This window comes from Vicugna pacos, chromosome 30, assembly GCF_048564905.1.
Source record: "Vicugna pacos chromosome 30, VicPac4, whole genome shotgun sequence".
NCBI classification, from domain to species: domain Eukaryota; kingdom Metazoa; phylum Chordata; class Mammalia; order Artiodactyla; family Camelidae; genus Vicugna; species Vicugna pacos.
Window position 1 is genome coordinate 36,413,618 of NC_133016.1, and position 15,360 is coordinate 36,428,977.

Here is a 15,360-nt window from a genome sequence, read left to right on the forward strand (position 1 = left end):
CTTTTCTGGTATTCTGCCTTTTGTGATTCTGAGACACTGTTGTTCTTCAGTGTTTCCCTCACCTCCATTTTCAATACTTGCTCTGGAGAGCGTTTTGCAGTCTAGTTGTCTGAAAGCTTATCTTTAGGGCCTTCAATCTCTTTGGAACTGAAAATGGTACTTCCTTTTCCTTTTACTGTATTTCTTCATCTCTACTGGTCAGGTAATTTCAGGTATCTAATGTAGACTTCTAGGGCTTGGTTAAGTGAAAAGTTTAGACTCTTGACTCTACACAATTGCATGGGATTTCTGTGAGGACAAATTTTCCTAGACATTGATGCCATGTCCTGTTCCTGTGTGTGTTGTCTGGTCTATCTCCAATTGCTGGTGTTGCCTTTGTTGTGATGAACCCCCCATACTATTTCGATTAGGATAACCTCATTTTGATTACGCTTATCTCACAAATCTGAAAGAGCACAGGACACTTCCTCTGGTGGAAATGGAGCTTCTAAAGGTTCTCAGCTCTGCATTCTACTCTATGTTATTTTGGAGTGTTTCTAGAAGAGCAGAGTGTGAGTGCGCTTGTGCTTTGTAGTTCCACGGGAATGTCCCACTGAAACCAGTTCTTCCAAGAGCTTCTCTGTCTACAGAAACACCAGTGGAAGCATATCTATGGATGTCACACATCAGGGCCTGCTGGAATGATCCCGCAGCCCGAACTTGGTGTCCTCGCTGCCGAACCGTGCCGGTGCCATCCAAAATGTAGCATCCGCTTTTGAGCGATAAACTGAAGGAAATCCTTCCTCTTCTCACGCTGTGGTCTTGGACCACACTTCCTTGTCCTCTCATCCTTGTGGCACGGGTGCACGAAGGCAACCACAGAGCTGTTGCACATCCTGTGCCTCAAACCAAACCATAATCACAGCCCAGGTTATGAATGTAGCAGATCCTAAGGCTTTTCATTCTGAATTCAAACCCAAGGCCCCCTGGATCCCTCAGACCCGATGCACAATATCTCTGATTCAGCCCCACACATGCTCTATTGGCAAAATGCCAACTTGGTCTCTGGTCCTGCAGATGCACTGGGTGTGGCCATGGGACAGATCGATAATTTCAACTGCGTGCGCCAGGGTGGTTGCTTGCTCATTGGGGTCACAGGTCGGTTTGCTCTCTTGATAGGACCCACCACATCCCACAACGCACTCCAGATCCCTGAGACTCAGCGTGTGCCATCATCCGTAGCCCTATCCCTCCCTGAACGCTGCCTCTGCTACCTCAAATTTGGCAGCTCGGAGCTTGGTCTCAGAATCAACTGTGGGGATATTTTGCACTGGATTCTTTGCGTTCTGTCAGCCAAGCATCTGCTGTGCACTCTTCTAACACTCAGCGCATCACCTTCAATCCCATGTCTCCTGTCCGCTTGAGAGTGTGCGTCCAAGTTAAAGAGAGTTTCACCTTTACTGCTCCATCAACAGGGCTCAGACCATGCACTGGTATCCATTCCCTGCTTTTCCTTCTCCTGCTTCCAGGTGTTCTGAGGCCTCATCCTGTCTTTGGAAGTAACAGGCCTCTCTTCGGCAAGTGTCCTGTGCCAAGGGCTGGGTGAGTGGATGTTTCCATTGCTGTGTTCATGGGAGCGAGTGAGCGCAGGTTGCACTGCTTCTCTGTCAACTGGGCATCGATGAATCAACACTTTCCAGATACATTTCACAGAAATGTGATTTTTTTTTATCTCTTTGTTTCTATACAGCCGTGGTGGGAGGGATTGTCCGAAGACTCCAGTTTTGACATTGTGTTGATATCTCATTTGCAGTCTCTAAAAATTTAATAGAATATATATAAATGTTTTGGGAGTTATACGAAAATGAAGTTAGTTTCTGAAACATACTAATTCGACCTAGAAGCCCGACTTGTCAATTTCGGTAACATTTTGTCAGCTCTAAGGAAAACATAGACAGATAGAATGCAAACTAGCAGTCCGAACTGTTAAAGGGGTCATGTCAACTCTTTACTGTGGAAGCCTCCGAAACCAACAGGAACCATGAAATAACTAATGGAAACATGAAATAACCCCCAAGCTTGGATTCCCTTGTGCATGTGGTGCCCTTTACTCCCGATGACACCTACTGGTCAATGTTGGCATTTCAAGGTGTAACATCCCTCTCAAGGAAAATACAAGAGGAAACGAACTAAATATATACATTTAGCTTTGAATCCAAAGAACCTAGAGGCATTATAGCTATGAGAAGCCTGCTGCAGCTATGCTAGGCTACTGAGAACCAGGTGTTCTTCTATCAGTGATGAGAACGCTTAATCATCCGATCATGTTGGGTAAAGCACTTGAATGCAACCAAGTCTGCACCCCCATGATCGATTGCCCCCGGGGGCTTGACTCAATTGAAAGACGGTCCACATAAGCTGTGTCTTTCATGTCATTGGCGACTTTTACAGTTCCGTTCACTATCTGACTTCTAATATGTACCTAGACTGTCTTGAAAAACGGAGGCCTAATACAGATTCAAGTTCAGTCAAAGATTCCCCTCACTTACCACACTCCCTTCACCCCAGAGAAGACATGAACCCAGCATTTGCTGAATCTAGCGGAAGGCCATCGTTTCTTTGTGGGAGCTAAGTATTCAATTCCTATCTATTTCATACGAGAGTATTTGACCTTTATGGGGTTCCCTGTTGTTCACAGAGGATGAAGCTAGAGGAACTCTGATTCTAGGAGGGGCTTGCTCTTCTCTTACTGGCTTCATTGCAGCTCAGGTACTGATCCCTCAAAATGGATGCCTGAGTGGAGGGGAGGGAAGAGCAAGTGCTTGATAGCTAGGCCCAAACCTGGGAAAAGGCTTACCTGGGCTTGGTGCACTTTGATCTGAATGGCTTGGAATTGCCCCTTGGGTCGTGTGGATTATCTGACCTCTTTCAAGAACATGAGCGTTTTTATCATCTCTGCCATCTCTTCTCTTTAGACGTCAGGGATCTTGGACCCGTTCTTGGAGCAGAGAATTGAGGAACTTCCTCCAGTCCACGGTGGCCCTCCGTATGTTTCTGCTAGTATCAGCGAGGTTCAATATGTCTCATGAATGCCTTTCGAGCCTGCTATCCTCTACAGCTGTCTCCAGGCCAGTATTCTCTATTGTAGCAGAACATCTCTCATCAATGTGTTCGCATCTCTCCTCAATCCGTGCAGCCATATTTTCGGCCAGCTTCTCTTCGTGTCTCCCATAAAGTCGACTTCAACAGGACTGGGCAAGTCTGAAAGGACCTCGGAGCCTCTCCAGTAAGCTGAAGACAGGCAGATCTTCCACTGTCTGCCCTTTCAGGTTCTGGAAACTGACCCGTGAACTCAGGTCTTTGGGCAGCAGCAGTATCTCGAACTGACACAGCTTCCCGGACCAAAGACCTAAGCCAAGCTCCACAGAGGGCGGCAGCCCCTCCATCGCACTGATCCACCCACAGAACTCTGCCCGGTTACCTAGGATCCACCAGCCACAACAAGCCTCGCGGTACACATCAACATTCCACCTGGAATCCAACCGCTAACTGCCATCCCCAATGGCTGCTGCATCTTGTCAGTGTTGGGGGAGGGGCTGCATCCGACGAGAGGTTCCTAAGGTAAATGTGATTCTACCCACTAGCGTCCCATGGGCCTTTGTTCTTCCCTCTTTCCTTTTGTTCAGATCTGTATGCACTGTAGCAACGGAGGGAAGTGTGTCCATTTTCAGTTGAATGTTTCACACGTCTTTAAACTTTCTAACAGTTCACAGTACACAGAGACCCACTAAGGGAAACTATTGTTCCTGTAATATGGGCACACCCGCAATACATAGCCGTCGGTTGATTTCTGCTGAAACACCCGCATTCACGGGACATCTATCCATTTGTTTCAAGGGGGCTGAAATTCCTAGGAATGATACAATCCCCAATGTGCACTTTACTGCCTGTCTCTTTTGATCTTAGTACACTTTTGCGGAGCTACTTTTCCTTGTTATAGGCTTGTGCCATTTCTTCTCGACGTAGTGTAGAATATGGCATTCATTCATCCTGTTGGAAGACTTGCAAGTCTATATCACGGACTAGGAATCCATTGGATTCCTAATCGGCATTTGGGTTAGGTCACGATATGCTCATATGAAACAATATTTACGAATATAAATGCACGCCTCTGATTTCCGAATACAGGTGTGCTGAGTACATTCAAGCCGCGATACTGGGTCGATGCGTACTGAATGATCCTTGACATCACCTTGAGTAATTTCTTTTGAATATTCATGTTACCCTACCCTTTTTGTGTTGTTTGTTTGTTTGATTCTTTCTTGGTCTGCTTCTCGTTTGTTTTGCAAACACGTCAGGCCATGCATCTCTCCGTTTGCTTCCAACAGAGAGTCATATAAGCTGACTCCCTTAAGATAGTGCTTCCAATCCCCTATGATTTCCTGCTTCCCTCTCCCATCTTTAGGGTTTTGATGTCCTCCTTGCTTTCTTCTTGTTTCTTCTTTTCCACTCATGCTCTTCTTGCATTTCCAATAAGGGTTTTCTTCTTTCCATTTCATCTTGCTGCTTATCCCTTCAGGGGAGAATTCTCAACCTTTCTTTTAGGATAAGTTTCGAACTGCTGAATTCTTTTAAGATTTGCAGGTCTGTGGCATTCTCTAGCTCTGCTGTTATTAGTAATGGTGGTCATGTGGCATAGGCTACCCTAGATGGCAGCATTTTGCCATTCAAGCTATGGTCTATGTCCTGGCACTCCTCCCTGTCCTGCAATATTGCTGCTGAGATAGCAGCTGAAACCCCTCTGGAGGTTCTCTTGTGACTATGTTGCTTTCCTCCAGGCGCATTTTAAATCACTGGGATGCTCATGAACTTTGTTGATTTGAATCATACAGCTGCTGCTAAGTCTATTGGGATTCCACCTCTTTTGGACGCTGTGTACTTCCTGAATTCGCCTAGATGATTCTATCTTGGCTTTCAGCAAGTTTCAGTCTGATTTTTCTACACATAACTTTTCAAACATTGTTTGTTTCTTTATCTCTTGCTTTTCCATCTGGGACTCTTTCGAATTTTAGTCTTTCATGCCTGTCATAAACCAGGATTCAACAGTGATGTTTTCATTATTTTGCACTTGCTTTCCTATGTGTGCTTCTGACCGAGGGATGTCTGTTCCCCTGTCTTCAAAGTCATTCACGCATCCCTCTGCAATATCTAGTCTGCTTAGGACGGAATGTTAGCCCTGATATTTTCTCATCCACTGAGTTTTCTGATATTATTTGGCTCGTCTTTAGGCTTTCTCTTCCCCTTTTCTGGTATTCTGCCTTTTGTGATTCTGAGACACTGTTGTTCTTCAGTGTTTCCCTCACCTCCATTTTCAATACTTGCTCTGGAGAGCGTTTTGCAGTCTAGTTGTCTGAAAGCTTATCTTTAGGGCCTTCAATCTCTTTGGAACTGAAAATGGTACTTCCTTTTCCTTTTACTGTATTTCTTCATCTCTACTGGTCAGGTAATTTCAGGTATCTAATGTAGACTTCTAGGGCTTGGTTAAGTGAAAAGTTTAGACTCTTGACTCTACACAATTGCATGGGATTTCTGTGAGGACAAATTTTCCTAGACATTGATGCCATGTCCTGTTCCTGTGTGTGTTGTCTGGTCTATCTCCAATTGCTGGTGTTGCCTTTGTTGTGATGAACCCCCCATACTATTTCGATTAGGATAACCTCATTTTGATTACGCTTATCTCACAAATCTGAAAGAGCACAGGACACTTCCTCTGGTGGAAATGGAGCTTCTAAAGGTTCTCAGCTCTGCATTCTACTCTATGTTATTTTGGAGTGTTTCTAGAAGAGCAGAGTGTGAGTGCACTTGTGCTTTGTAGTTCCACGGGAATGTCCCACTGAAACCAGTTCTTCCAAGAGCTTCTCTGTCTACAGAAACACCAGTGGAAGCATATCTATGGATGTCACACATCAGGGCCTGCTGGAATGATCCCGCAGCCCGAACTTGGTGTCCTCGCTGCCGAACCGTGCCGGTGCCATCCAAAATGTAGCATCCGCTTTTGAGCGATAAACTGAAGGAAATCCTTCCTCTTCTCACGCTGTGGTCTTGGACCACACTTCCTTGTCCTCTCATCCTTGTGGCACGGGTGCACGAAGGCAACCACAGAGCTGTTGCACATCCTGTGCCTCAAACCAAACCATAATCACAGCCCAGGTTATGAATGTAGCAGATCCTAAGGCTTTTCATTCTGAATTCAAACCCAAGGCCCCCTGGATCCCTCAGACCCGATGCACAATATCTCTGATTCAGCCCCACACATGCTCTATTGGCAAAATGCCAACTTGGTCTCTGGTCCTGCAGATGCACTGGGTGTGGCCATGGGACAGATCGATAATTTCAACTGCGTGCGCCAGGGTGGTTGCTTGCTCATTGGGGTCACAGGTCGGTTTGCTCTCTTGATAGGACCCACCACATCCCACAACGCACTCCAGATCCCTGAGACTCAGCGTGTGCCATCATCCGTAGCCCTATCCCTCCCTGAACGCTGCCTCTGCTACCTCAAATTTGGCAGCTCGGAGCTTGGTCTCAGAATCAACTGTGGGGATATTTTGCACTGGATTCTTTGCGTTCTGTCAGCCAAGCATCTGCTGTGCACTCTTCTAACACTCAGCGCATCACCTTCAATCCCATGTCTCCTGTCCGCTTGAGAGTGTGCGTCCAAGTTAAAGAGAGTTTCACCTTTACTGCTCCATCAACAGGGCTCAGACCATGCACTGGTATCCATTCCCTGCTTTTCCTTCTCCTGCTTCCAGGTGTTCTGAGGCCTCATCCTGTCTTTGGAAGTAACAGGCCTCTCTTCGGCAAGTGTCCTGTGCCAAGGGCTGGGTGAGTGGATGTTTCCATTGCTGTGTTCATGGGAGCGAGTGAGCGCAGGTTGCACTGCTTCTCTGTCAACTGGGCATCGATGAATCAACACTTTCCAGATACATTTCACAGAAATGTGATTTTTTTTTATCTCTTTGTTTCTATACAGCCGTGGTGGGAGGGATTGTCCGAAGACTCCAGTTTTGACATTGTGTTGATATCTCATTTGCAGTCTCTAAAAATTTAATAGAATATATATAAATGTTTTGGGAGTTATACGAAAATGAAGTTAGTTTCTGAAACATACTAATTCGACCTAGAAGCCCGACTTGTCAATTTCGGTAACATTTTGTCAGCTCTAAGGAAAACATAGACAGATAGAATGCAAACTAGCAGTCCGAACTGTTAAAGGGGTCATGTCAACTCTTTACTGTGGAAGCCTCCGAAACCAACAGGAACCATGAAATAACTAATGGAAACATGAAATAACCCCCAAGCTTGGATTCCCTTGTGCATGTGGTGCCCTTTACTCCCGATGACACCTACTGGTCAATGTTGGCATTTCAAGGTGTAACATCCCTCTCAAGGAAAATACAAGAGGAAACGAACTAAATATATACATTTAGCTTTGAATCCAAAGAACCTAGAGGCATTATAGCTATGAGAAGCCTGCTGCAGCTATGCTAGGCTACTGAGAACCAGGTGTTCTTCTATCAGTGATGAGAACGCTTAATCATCCGATCATGTTGGGTAAAGCACTTGAATGCAACCAAGTCTGCACCCCCATGATCGATTGCCCCCGGGGGCTTGACTCAATTGAAAGACGGTCCACATAAGCTGTGTCTTTCATGTCATTGGCGACTTTTACAGTTCCGTTCACTATCTGACTTCTAATATGTACCTAGACTGTCTTGAAAAACGGAGGCCTAATACAGATTCAAGTTCAGTCAAAGATTCCCCTCACTTACCACACTCCCTTCACCCCAGAGAAGACATGAACCCAGCATTTGCTGAATCTAGCGGAAGGCCATCGTTTCTTTGTGGGAGCTAAGTATTCAATTCCTATCTATTTCATACGAGAGTATTTGACCTTTATGGGGTTCCCTGTTGTTCACAGAGGATGAAGCTAGAGGAACTCTGATTCTAGGAGGGGCTTGCTCTTCTCTTACTGGCTTCATTGCAGCTCAGGTACTGATCCCTCAAAATGGATGCCTGAGTGGAGGGGAGGGAAGAGCAAGTGCTTGATAGCTAGGCCCAAACCTGGGAAAAGGCTTACCTGGGCTTGGTGCACTTTGATCTGAATGGCTTGGAATTGCCCCTTGGGTCGTGTGGATTATCTGACCTCTTTCAAGAACATGAGCGTTTTTATCATCTCTGCCATCTCTTCTCTTTAGACGTCAGAGATCTTGGACCCGTTCTTGGAGCAGAGAATTGAGGAACTTCCTCCAGTCCACGGTGGCCCTCCGTATGTTTCTGCTAGTATCAGCGAGGTTCAATATGTCTCATGAATGCCTTTCGAGCCTGCTATCCTCTACAGCTGTCTCCAGGCCAGTATTCTCTATTGTAGCAGAACATCTCTCATCAGTGTGTTCGCATCTCTCCTCAATCCGTGCAGCCATATTTTCGGCCAGCTTCTCTTCGTGTCTCCCATAAAGTCGACTTCAACAGGACTGGGCAAGTCTGAAAGGACCTCGGAGCCTCTCCAGTAAGCTGAAGACAGGCAGATCTTCCACTGTCTGCCCTTTCAGGTTCTGGAAACTGACCCGTGAACTCAGGTCTTTGGGCAGCAGCAGTATCTCGAACTGACACAGCTTCCCGGACCAAAGACCTAAGCCAAGCTCCACAGAGGGCGGCAGCCCCTCCATCGCACTGATCCACCCACAGAACTCTGCCCGGTTACCTAGGATCCACCAGCCACAACAAGCCTCGCGGTACACACCAACATTCCACCTGGAATCCAACCGCTAACTGCCATCCCCAATGGCTGCTGCATCTTGTCAGTGTTGGGGGAGGGGCTGCATCCGACGAGAGGTTCCTAAGGTAAATGTGATTCTACCCACTAGCGTCCCATGGGCCTTTGTTCTTCCCTCTTTCCTTTTGTTCAGATCTGTATGCACTGTAGCAACGGAGGGAAGTGTGTCCATTTTCAGTTGAATGTTTCACACGTCTTTAAACTTTCTAACAGTTCACAGTACACAGAGACCCACTAAGGGAAACTATTGTTCCTGTAATATGGGCACACCCGCAATACATAGCCGTCGGTTGATTTCTGCTGAAACACCCGCATTCACGGGACATCTATCCATTTGTTTCAAGGGGGCTGAAATTCCTAGGAATGATACAATCCCCAATGTGCACTTTACTGCCTGTCTCTTTTGATCTTAGTACACTTTTGCGGAGCTACTTTTCCTTGTTATAGGCTTGTGCCATTTCTTCTCGACGTAGTGTAGAATATGGCATTCATTCATCCTGTTGGAAGACTTGCAAGTCTATATCACGGACTAGGAATCCATTGGATTCCTAATCGGCATTTGGGTTAGGTCACGATATGCTCATATGAAACAATATTTACGAATATAAATGCACGCCTCTGATTTCCGAATACAGGTGTGCTGAGTACATTCAAGCCGCGATACTGGGTCGATGCGTACTGAATGATCCTTGACATCACCTTGAGTAATTTCTTTTGAATATTCATGTTACCCTACCCTTTTTGTGTTGTTTGTTTGTTTGATTCTTTCTTGGTCTGCTTCTCGTTTGTTTTGCAAACACGTCAGGCCATGCATCTCTCCGTTTGCTTCCAACAGAGAGTCATATAAGCTGACTCCCTTAAGATAGTGCTTCCAATCCCCTATGATTTCCTGCTTCCCTCTCCCATCTTTAGGGTTTTGATGTCCTCCTTGCTTTCTTCTTGTTTCTTCTTTTCCACTCATGCTCTTCTTGCATTTCCAATAAGGGTTTTCTTCTTTCCATTTCATCTTGCTGCTTATCCCTTCAGGGGAGAATTCTCAACCTTTCTTTTAGGATACGTTTCGAACTGCTGAATTCTTTTAAGATTTGCAGGTCTGTGGCATTCTCTAGCTCTGCTGTTATTAGAAATGGTGGTCATGTGGCATAGGCTACCCTAGATGGCAGCATTTTGCCATTCAAGCTATGGTCTATGTCCTGGCACTCCTCCCTGTCCTGCAATATTGCTGCTGAGATAGCAGCTGAAACCCCTCTGGAGGTTCTCTTGTGACTATGTTGCTTTCCTCCAGGCGCATTTTAAATCACTGGGATGCTCATGAACTTTGTTGATTTGGATCATACAGCTGCTGCTAAGTCTATTGGGATTCCACCTCTTTTGGACGCTGTGTACTTCCTGAATTCGCCTAGATGATTCTATCTTGGCTTTCAGCAAGTTTCAGTCTGATTTTTCTACACATAACTTTTCAAACATTGTTTGTTTCTTTATCTCTTGCTTTTCCATCTGGGACTCTTTCGAATTTTAGTCTTTCATGCCTGTCATAAACCAGGATTCAACAGTGATGTTTTCATTATTTTGCACTTGCTTTCCTATGTGTGCTTCTGACCGAGGGATGTCTGTTCCCCTGTCTTCAAAGTCATTCACGCGTCCCTCTGCAATATCTAGTCTGCTTAGGACGGAATGTTAGCCCTGATATTTTCTCATCCACTGAGTTTTCTGATATTATTTGGCTCGTCTTTAGGCTTTCTCTTCCCCTTTTCTGGTATTCTGCCTTTTGTGATTCTGAGACACTGTTGTTCTTCAGTGTTTCCCTCACCTCCATTTTCAATACTTGCTCTGGAGAGCGTTTTGCAGTCTAGTTGTCTGAAAGCTTATCTTTAGGGCCTTCAATCTCTTTGGAACTGAAAATGGTACTTCCTTTTCCTTTTACTGTATTTCTTCATCTCTACTGGTCAGGTAATTTCGGGTATCTAATGTAGACTTCTAGGGCTTGGTTAAGTGAAAAGTTTAGACTCTTGACTCTACACAATTGCATGGGATTTCTGTGAGGACAAATTTTCCTAGACATTGATGCCATGTCCTGTTCCTGTGTGTGTTGTCTGGTCTATCTCCAATTGCTGGTGTTGCCTTTGTTGTGATGAACCCCCCATACTATTTCGATTAGGATAACCTCATTTTGATTACGCTTATCTCACAAATCTGAAAGAGCACAGGACACTTCCTCTGGTGGAAATGGAGCTTCTAAAGGTTCTCAGCTCTGCATTCTACTCTATGTTATTTTGGAGTGTTTCTAGAAGAGCAGAGTGTGAGTGCGCTTGTGCTTTGTAGTGCCACGGGAATGTCCCACTGAAACCAGTTCTTCCAAGAGCTTCTCTGTCTACAGAAACACCAGTGGAAGCATATCTATGGATGTCACACATCAGGGCCTGCTGGAATGATCCCGCAGCCCGAACTTGGTGTCCTCGCTGCCGAACCGTGCCGGTGCCATCCAAAATGTAGCATCCGCTTTTGAGCGATAAACTGAAGGAAATCCTTCCTCTTCTCACGCTGTGGTCTTGGACCACACTTCCTTGTCCTCTCATCCTTGTGGCACGGGTGCACGAAGGCAACCACAGAGCTGTTGCACATCCTGTGCCTCAAACCAAACCATAATCACAGCCCAGGTTATGAATGTAGCAGATCCTAAGGCTTTTCATTCTGAATTCAAACCCAAGGCCCCCTGGATCCCTCAGACCCGATGCACAATATCTCTGATTCAGCCCCACACATGCTCTATTGGCAAAATGCCAAATTGGTCTCTGGTCCTGCAGATGCACTGGGTGTGGCCATGGGACAGATCGATAATTTCAACTGCGTGCGCCAGGGTGGTTGCTTGCTCATTGGGGTCACAGGTCGGTTTGCTCTCTTGATAGGACCCACCACATCCCACAACGCACTCCAGATCCCTGAGACTCAGCGTGTGCCATCATCCGTAGCCCTATCCCTCCCTGAACGCTGCCTCTGCTACCTCAAATTTGGCAGCTCGGAGCTTGGTCTCAGAATCAACTGTGGGGATATTTTGCACTGGATTCTTTGCGTTCTGTCAGCCAAGCATCTGCTGTGCACTCTTCTAACACTCAGCGCATCACCTTCAATCCCATGTCTCCTGTCCGCTTGAGAGTGTGCGTCCAAGTTAAAGAGAGTTTCACCTTTACTGCTCCATCAACAGGGCTCAGACCATGCACTGGTATCCATTCCCTGCTTTTCCTTCTCCTGCTTCCAGGTGTTCTGAGGCCTCATCCTGTCTTTGGAAGTAACAGGCCTCTCTTCGGCAAGTGTCCTGTGCCAAGGGCTGGGTGAGTGGATGTTTCCATTGCTGTGTTCATGGGAGCGAGTGAGCGCAGGTTGCACTGCTTCTCTGTCAACTGGGCATCGATGAATCAACACTTTCCAGATACATTTCACAGAAATGTGATTTTTTTTTATCTCTTTGTTTCTATACAGCCGTGGTGGGAGGGATTGTCCGAAGACTCCAGTTTTGACATTGTGTTGATATCTCATTTGCAGTCTCTAAAAATTTAATAGAATATATATAAATGTTTTGGGAGTTATACGAAAATGAAGTTAGTTTCTGAAACATACTAATTCGACCTAGAAGCCCGACTTGTCAATTTCGGTAACATTTTGTCAGCTCTAAGGAAAACATAGACAGATAGAATGCAAACTAGCAGTCCGAACTGTTAAAGGGGTCATGTCAACTCTTTACTGTGGAAGCCTCCGAAACCAACAGGAACCATGAAATAACTAATGGAAACATGAAATAACCCCCAAGCTTGGATTCCCTTGTGCATGTGGTGCCCTTTACTCCCGATGACACCTACTGGTCAATGTTGGCATTTCAAGGTGTAACATCCCTCTCAAGGAAAATACAAGAGGAAACGAACTAAATATATACATTTAGCTTTGAATCCAAAGAACCTAGAGGCATTATAGCTATGAGAAGCCTGCTGCAGCTATGCTAGGCTACTGAGAACCAGGTGTTCTTCTATCAGTGATGAGAACGCTTAATCATCCGATCATGTTGGGTAAAGCACTTGAATGCAACCAAGTCTGCACCCCCATGATCGATTGCCCCCGGGGGCTTGACTCAATTGAAAGACGGTCCACATAAGCTGTGTCTTTCATGTCATTGGCGACTTTTACAGTTCCGTTCACTATCTGACTTCTAATATGTACCTAGACTGTCTTGAAAAACGGAGGCCTAATACAGATTCAAGTTCAGTCAAAGATTCCCCTCACTTACCACACTCCCTTCACCCCAGAGAAGACATGAACCCAGCATTTGCTGAATCTAGCGGAAGGCCATCGTTTCTTTGTGGGAGCTAAGTATTCAATTCCTATCTATTTCATACGAGAGTATTTGACCTTTATGGGGTTCCCTGTTGTTCACAGAGGATGAAGCTAGAGGAACTCTGATTCTAGGAGGGGCTTGCTCTTCTCTTACTGGCTTCATTGCAGCTCAGGTACTGATCCCTCAAAATGGATGCCTGAGTGGAGGGGAGGGAAGAGCAAGTGCTTGATAGCTAGGCCCAAACCTGGGAAAAGGCTTACCTGGGCTTGGTGCACTTTGATCTGAATGGCTTGGAATTGCCCCTTGGGTCGTGTGGATTATCTGACCTCTTTCAAGAACATGAGCGTTTTTATCATCTCTGCCATCTCTTCTCTTTAGACGTCAGAGATCTTGGACCCGTTCTTGGAGCAGAGAATTGAGGAACTTCCTCCAGTCCACGGTGGCCCTCCGTATGTTTCTGCTAGTATCAGCGAGGTTCAATATGTCTCATGAATGCCTTTCGAGCCTGCTATCCTCTACAGCTGTCTCCAGGCCAGTATTCTCTATTGTAGCAGAACATCTCTCATCAGTGTGTTCGCATCTCTCCTCAATCCGTGCAGCCATATTTTCGGCCAGCTTCTCTTCGTGTCTCCCATAAAGTCGACTTCAACAGGACTGGGCAAGTCTGAAAGGACCTCGGAGCCTCTCCAGTAAGCTGAAGACAGGCAGATCTTCCACTGTCTGCCCTTTCAGGTTCTGGAAACTGACCCGTGAACTCAGGTCTTTGGGCAGCAGCAGTATCTCGAACTGACACAGCTTCCCGGACCAAAGACCTAAGCCAAGCTCCACAGAGGGCGGCAGCCCCTCCATCGCACTGATCCACCCACAGAACTCTGCCCGGTTACCTAGGATCCACCAGCCACAACAAGCCTCGCGGTACACACCAACATTCCACCTGGAATCCAACCGCTAACTGCCATCCCCAATGGCTGCTGCATCTTGTCAGTGTTGGGGGAGGGGCTGCATCCGACGAGAGGTTCCTAAGGTAAATGTGATTCTACCCACTAGCGTCCCATGGGCCTTTGTTCTTCCCTCTTTCCTTTTGTTCAGATCTGTATGCACTGTAGCAACGGAGGGAAGTGTGTCCATTTTCAGTTGAATGTTTCACACGTCTTTAAACTTTCTAACAGTTCACAGTACACAGAGACCCACTAAGGGAAACTATTGTTCCTGTAATATGGGCACACCCGCAATACATAGCCGTCGGTTGATTTCTGCTGAAACACCCGCATTCACGGGTCATCTATCCATTTGTTTCAAGGGGGCTGAAATTCCTAGGAATGATACAATCCCCAATGTGCACTTTACTGCCTGTCTCTTTTGATCTTAGTACACTTTTGCGGAGCTACTTTTCCTTGTTATAGGCTTGTGCCATTTCTTCTCGACGTAGTGTAGAATATGGCATTCATTCATCCTGTTGGAAGACTTGCAAGTCTATATCACGGACTAGGAATCCATTGGATTCCTAATCGGCATTTGGGTTAGGTCACGATATGCTCATATGAAACAATATTTACGAATATAAATGCACGCCTCTGATTTCCGAATACAGGTGTGCTGAGTACATTCAAGCCGCGATACTGGGTCGATGCGTACTGAATGATCCTTGACATCACCTTGAGTAATTTCTTTTGAATATTCATGTTACCCTACCCTTTTTGTGTTGTTTGTTTGTTTGATTCTTTCTTGGTCTGCTTCTCGTTTGTTTTGCAAACACGTCAGGCCATGCATCTCTCCGTTTGCTTCCAACAGAGAGTCATATAAGCTGACTCCCTTAAGATAGTGCTTCCAATCCCCTATGATTTCCTGCTTCCCTCTCCCATCTTTAGGGTTTTGATGTCCTCCTTGCTTTCTTCTTGTTTCTTCTTTTCCACTCATGCTCTTCTTGCATTTCCAATAAGGGTTTTCTTCTTTCCATTTCATCTTGCTGCTTATCCCTTCAGGGGAGAATTCTCAACCTTTCTTTTAGGATACGTTTCGAACTGCTGAATTCTTTTAAGATTTGCAGGTCTGTGGCATTCTCTAGCTCTGCTGTTATTAGAAATGGTGGTCATGTGGCATAGGCTACCCTAGATGGCAGCATTTTGCCATTCAAGCTATGGTCTATGTCCTGGCACTCCTCCCTGTCCTGCAATATTGCTGCTGAGATAGCAGCTGAAACCCCTCTGGAGGTTCTCTTGTGACT

At 45.9% G+C, this 15,360-nt stretch overlaps 1 long non-coding RNA gene across 1 annotated transcript; it reads left to right on the top strand.

Annotated features, from left to right (window-relative positions):
• The first annotated feature begins 3,355 nt into the window (after nt 1–3,355).
• Nucleotides 3,356–8,352, top strand: LOC140690518 (uncharacterized). Its single transcript, XR_012065829.1, has 3 exons — nt 3,356–3,600; nt 6,789–6,861; nt 8,235–8,352. It is a non-coding gene; the product is annotated as an uncharacterized lncRNA (long non-coding RNA).
• Nucleotides 8,353–15,360: the final 7,008 nt, after the last annotated feature.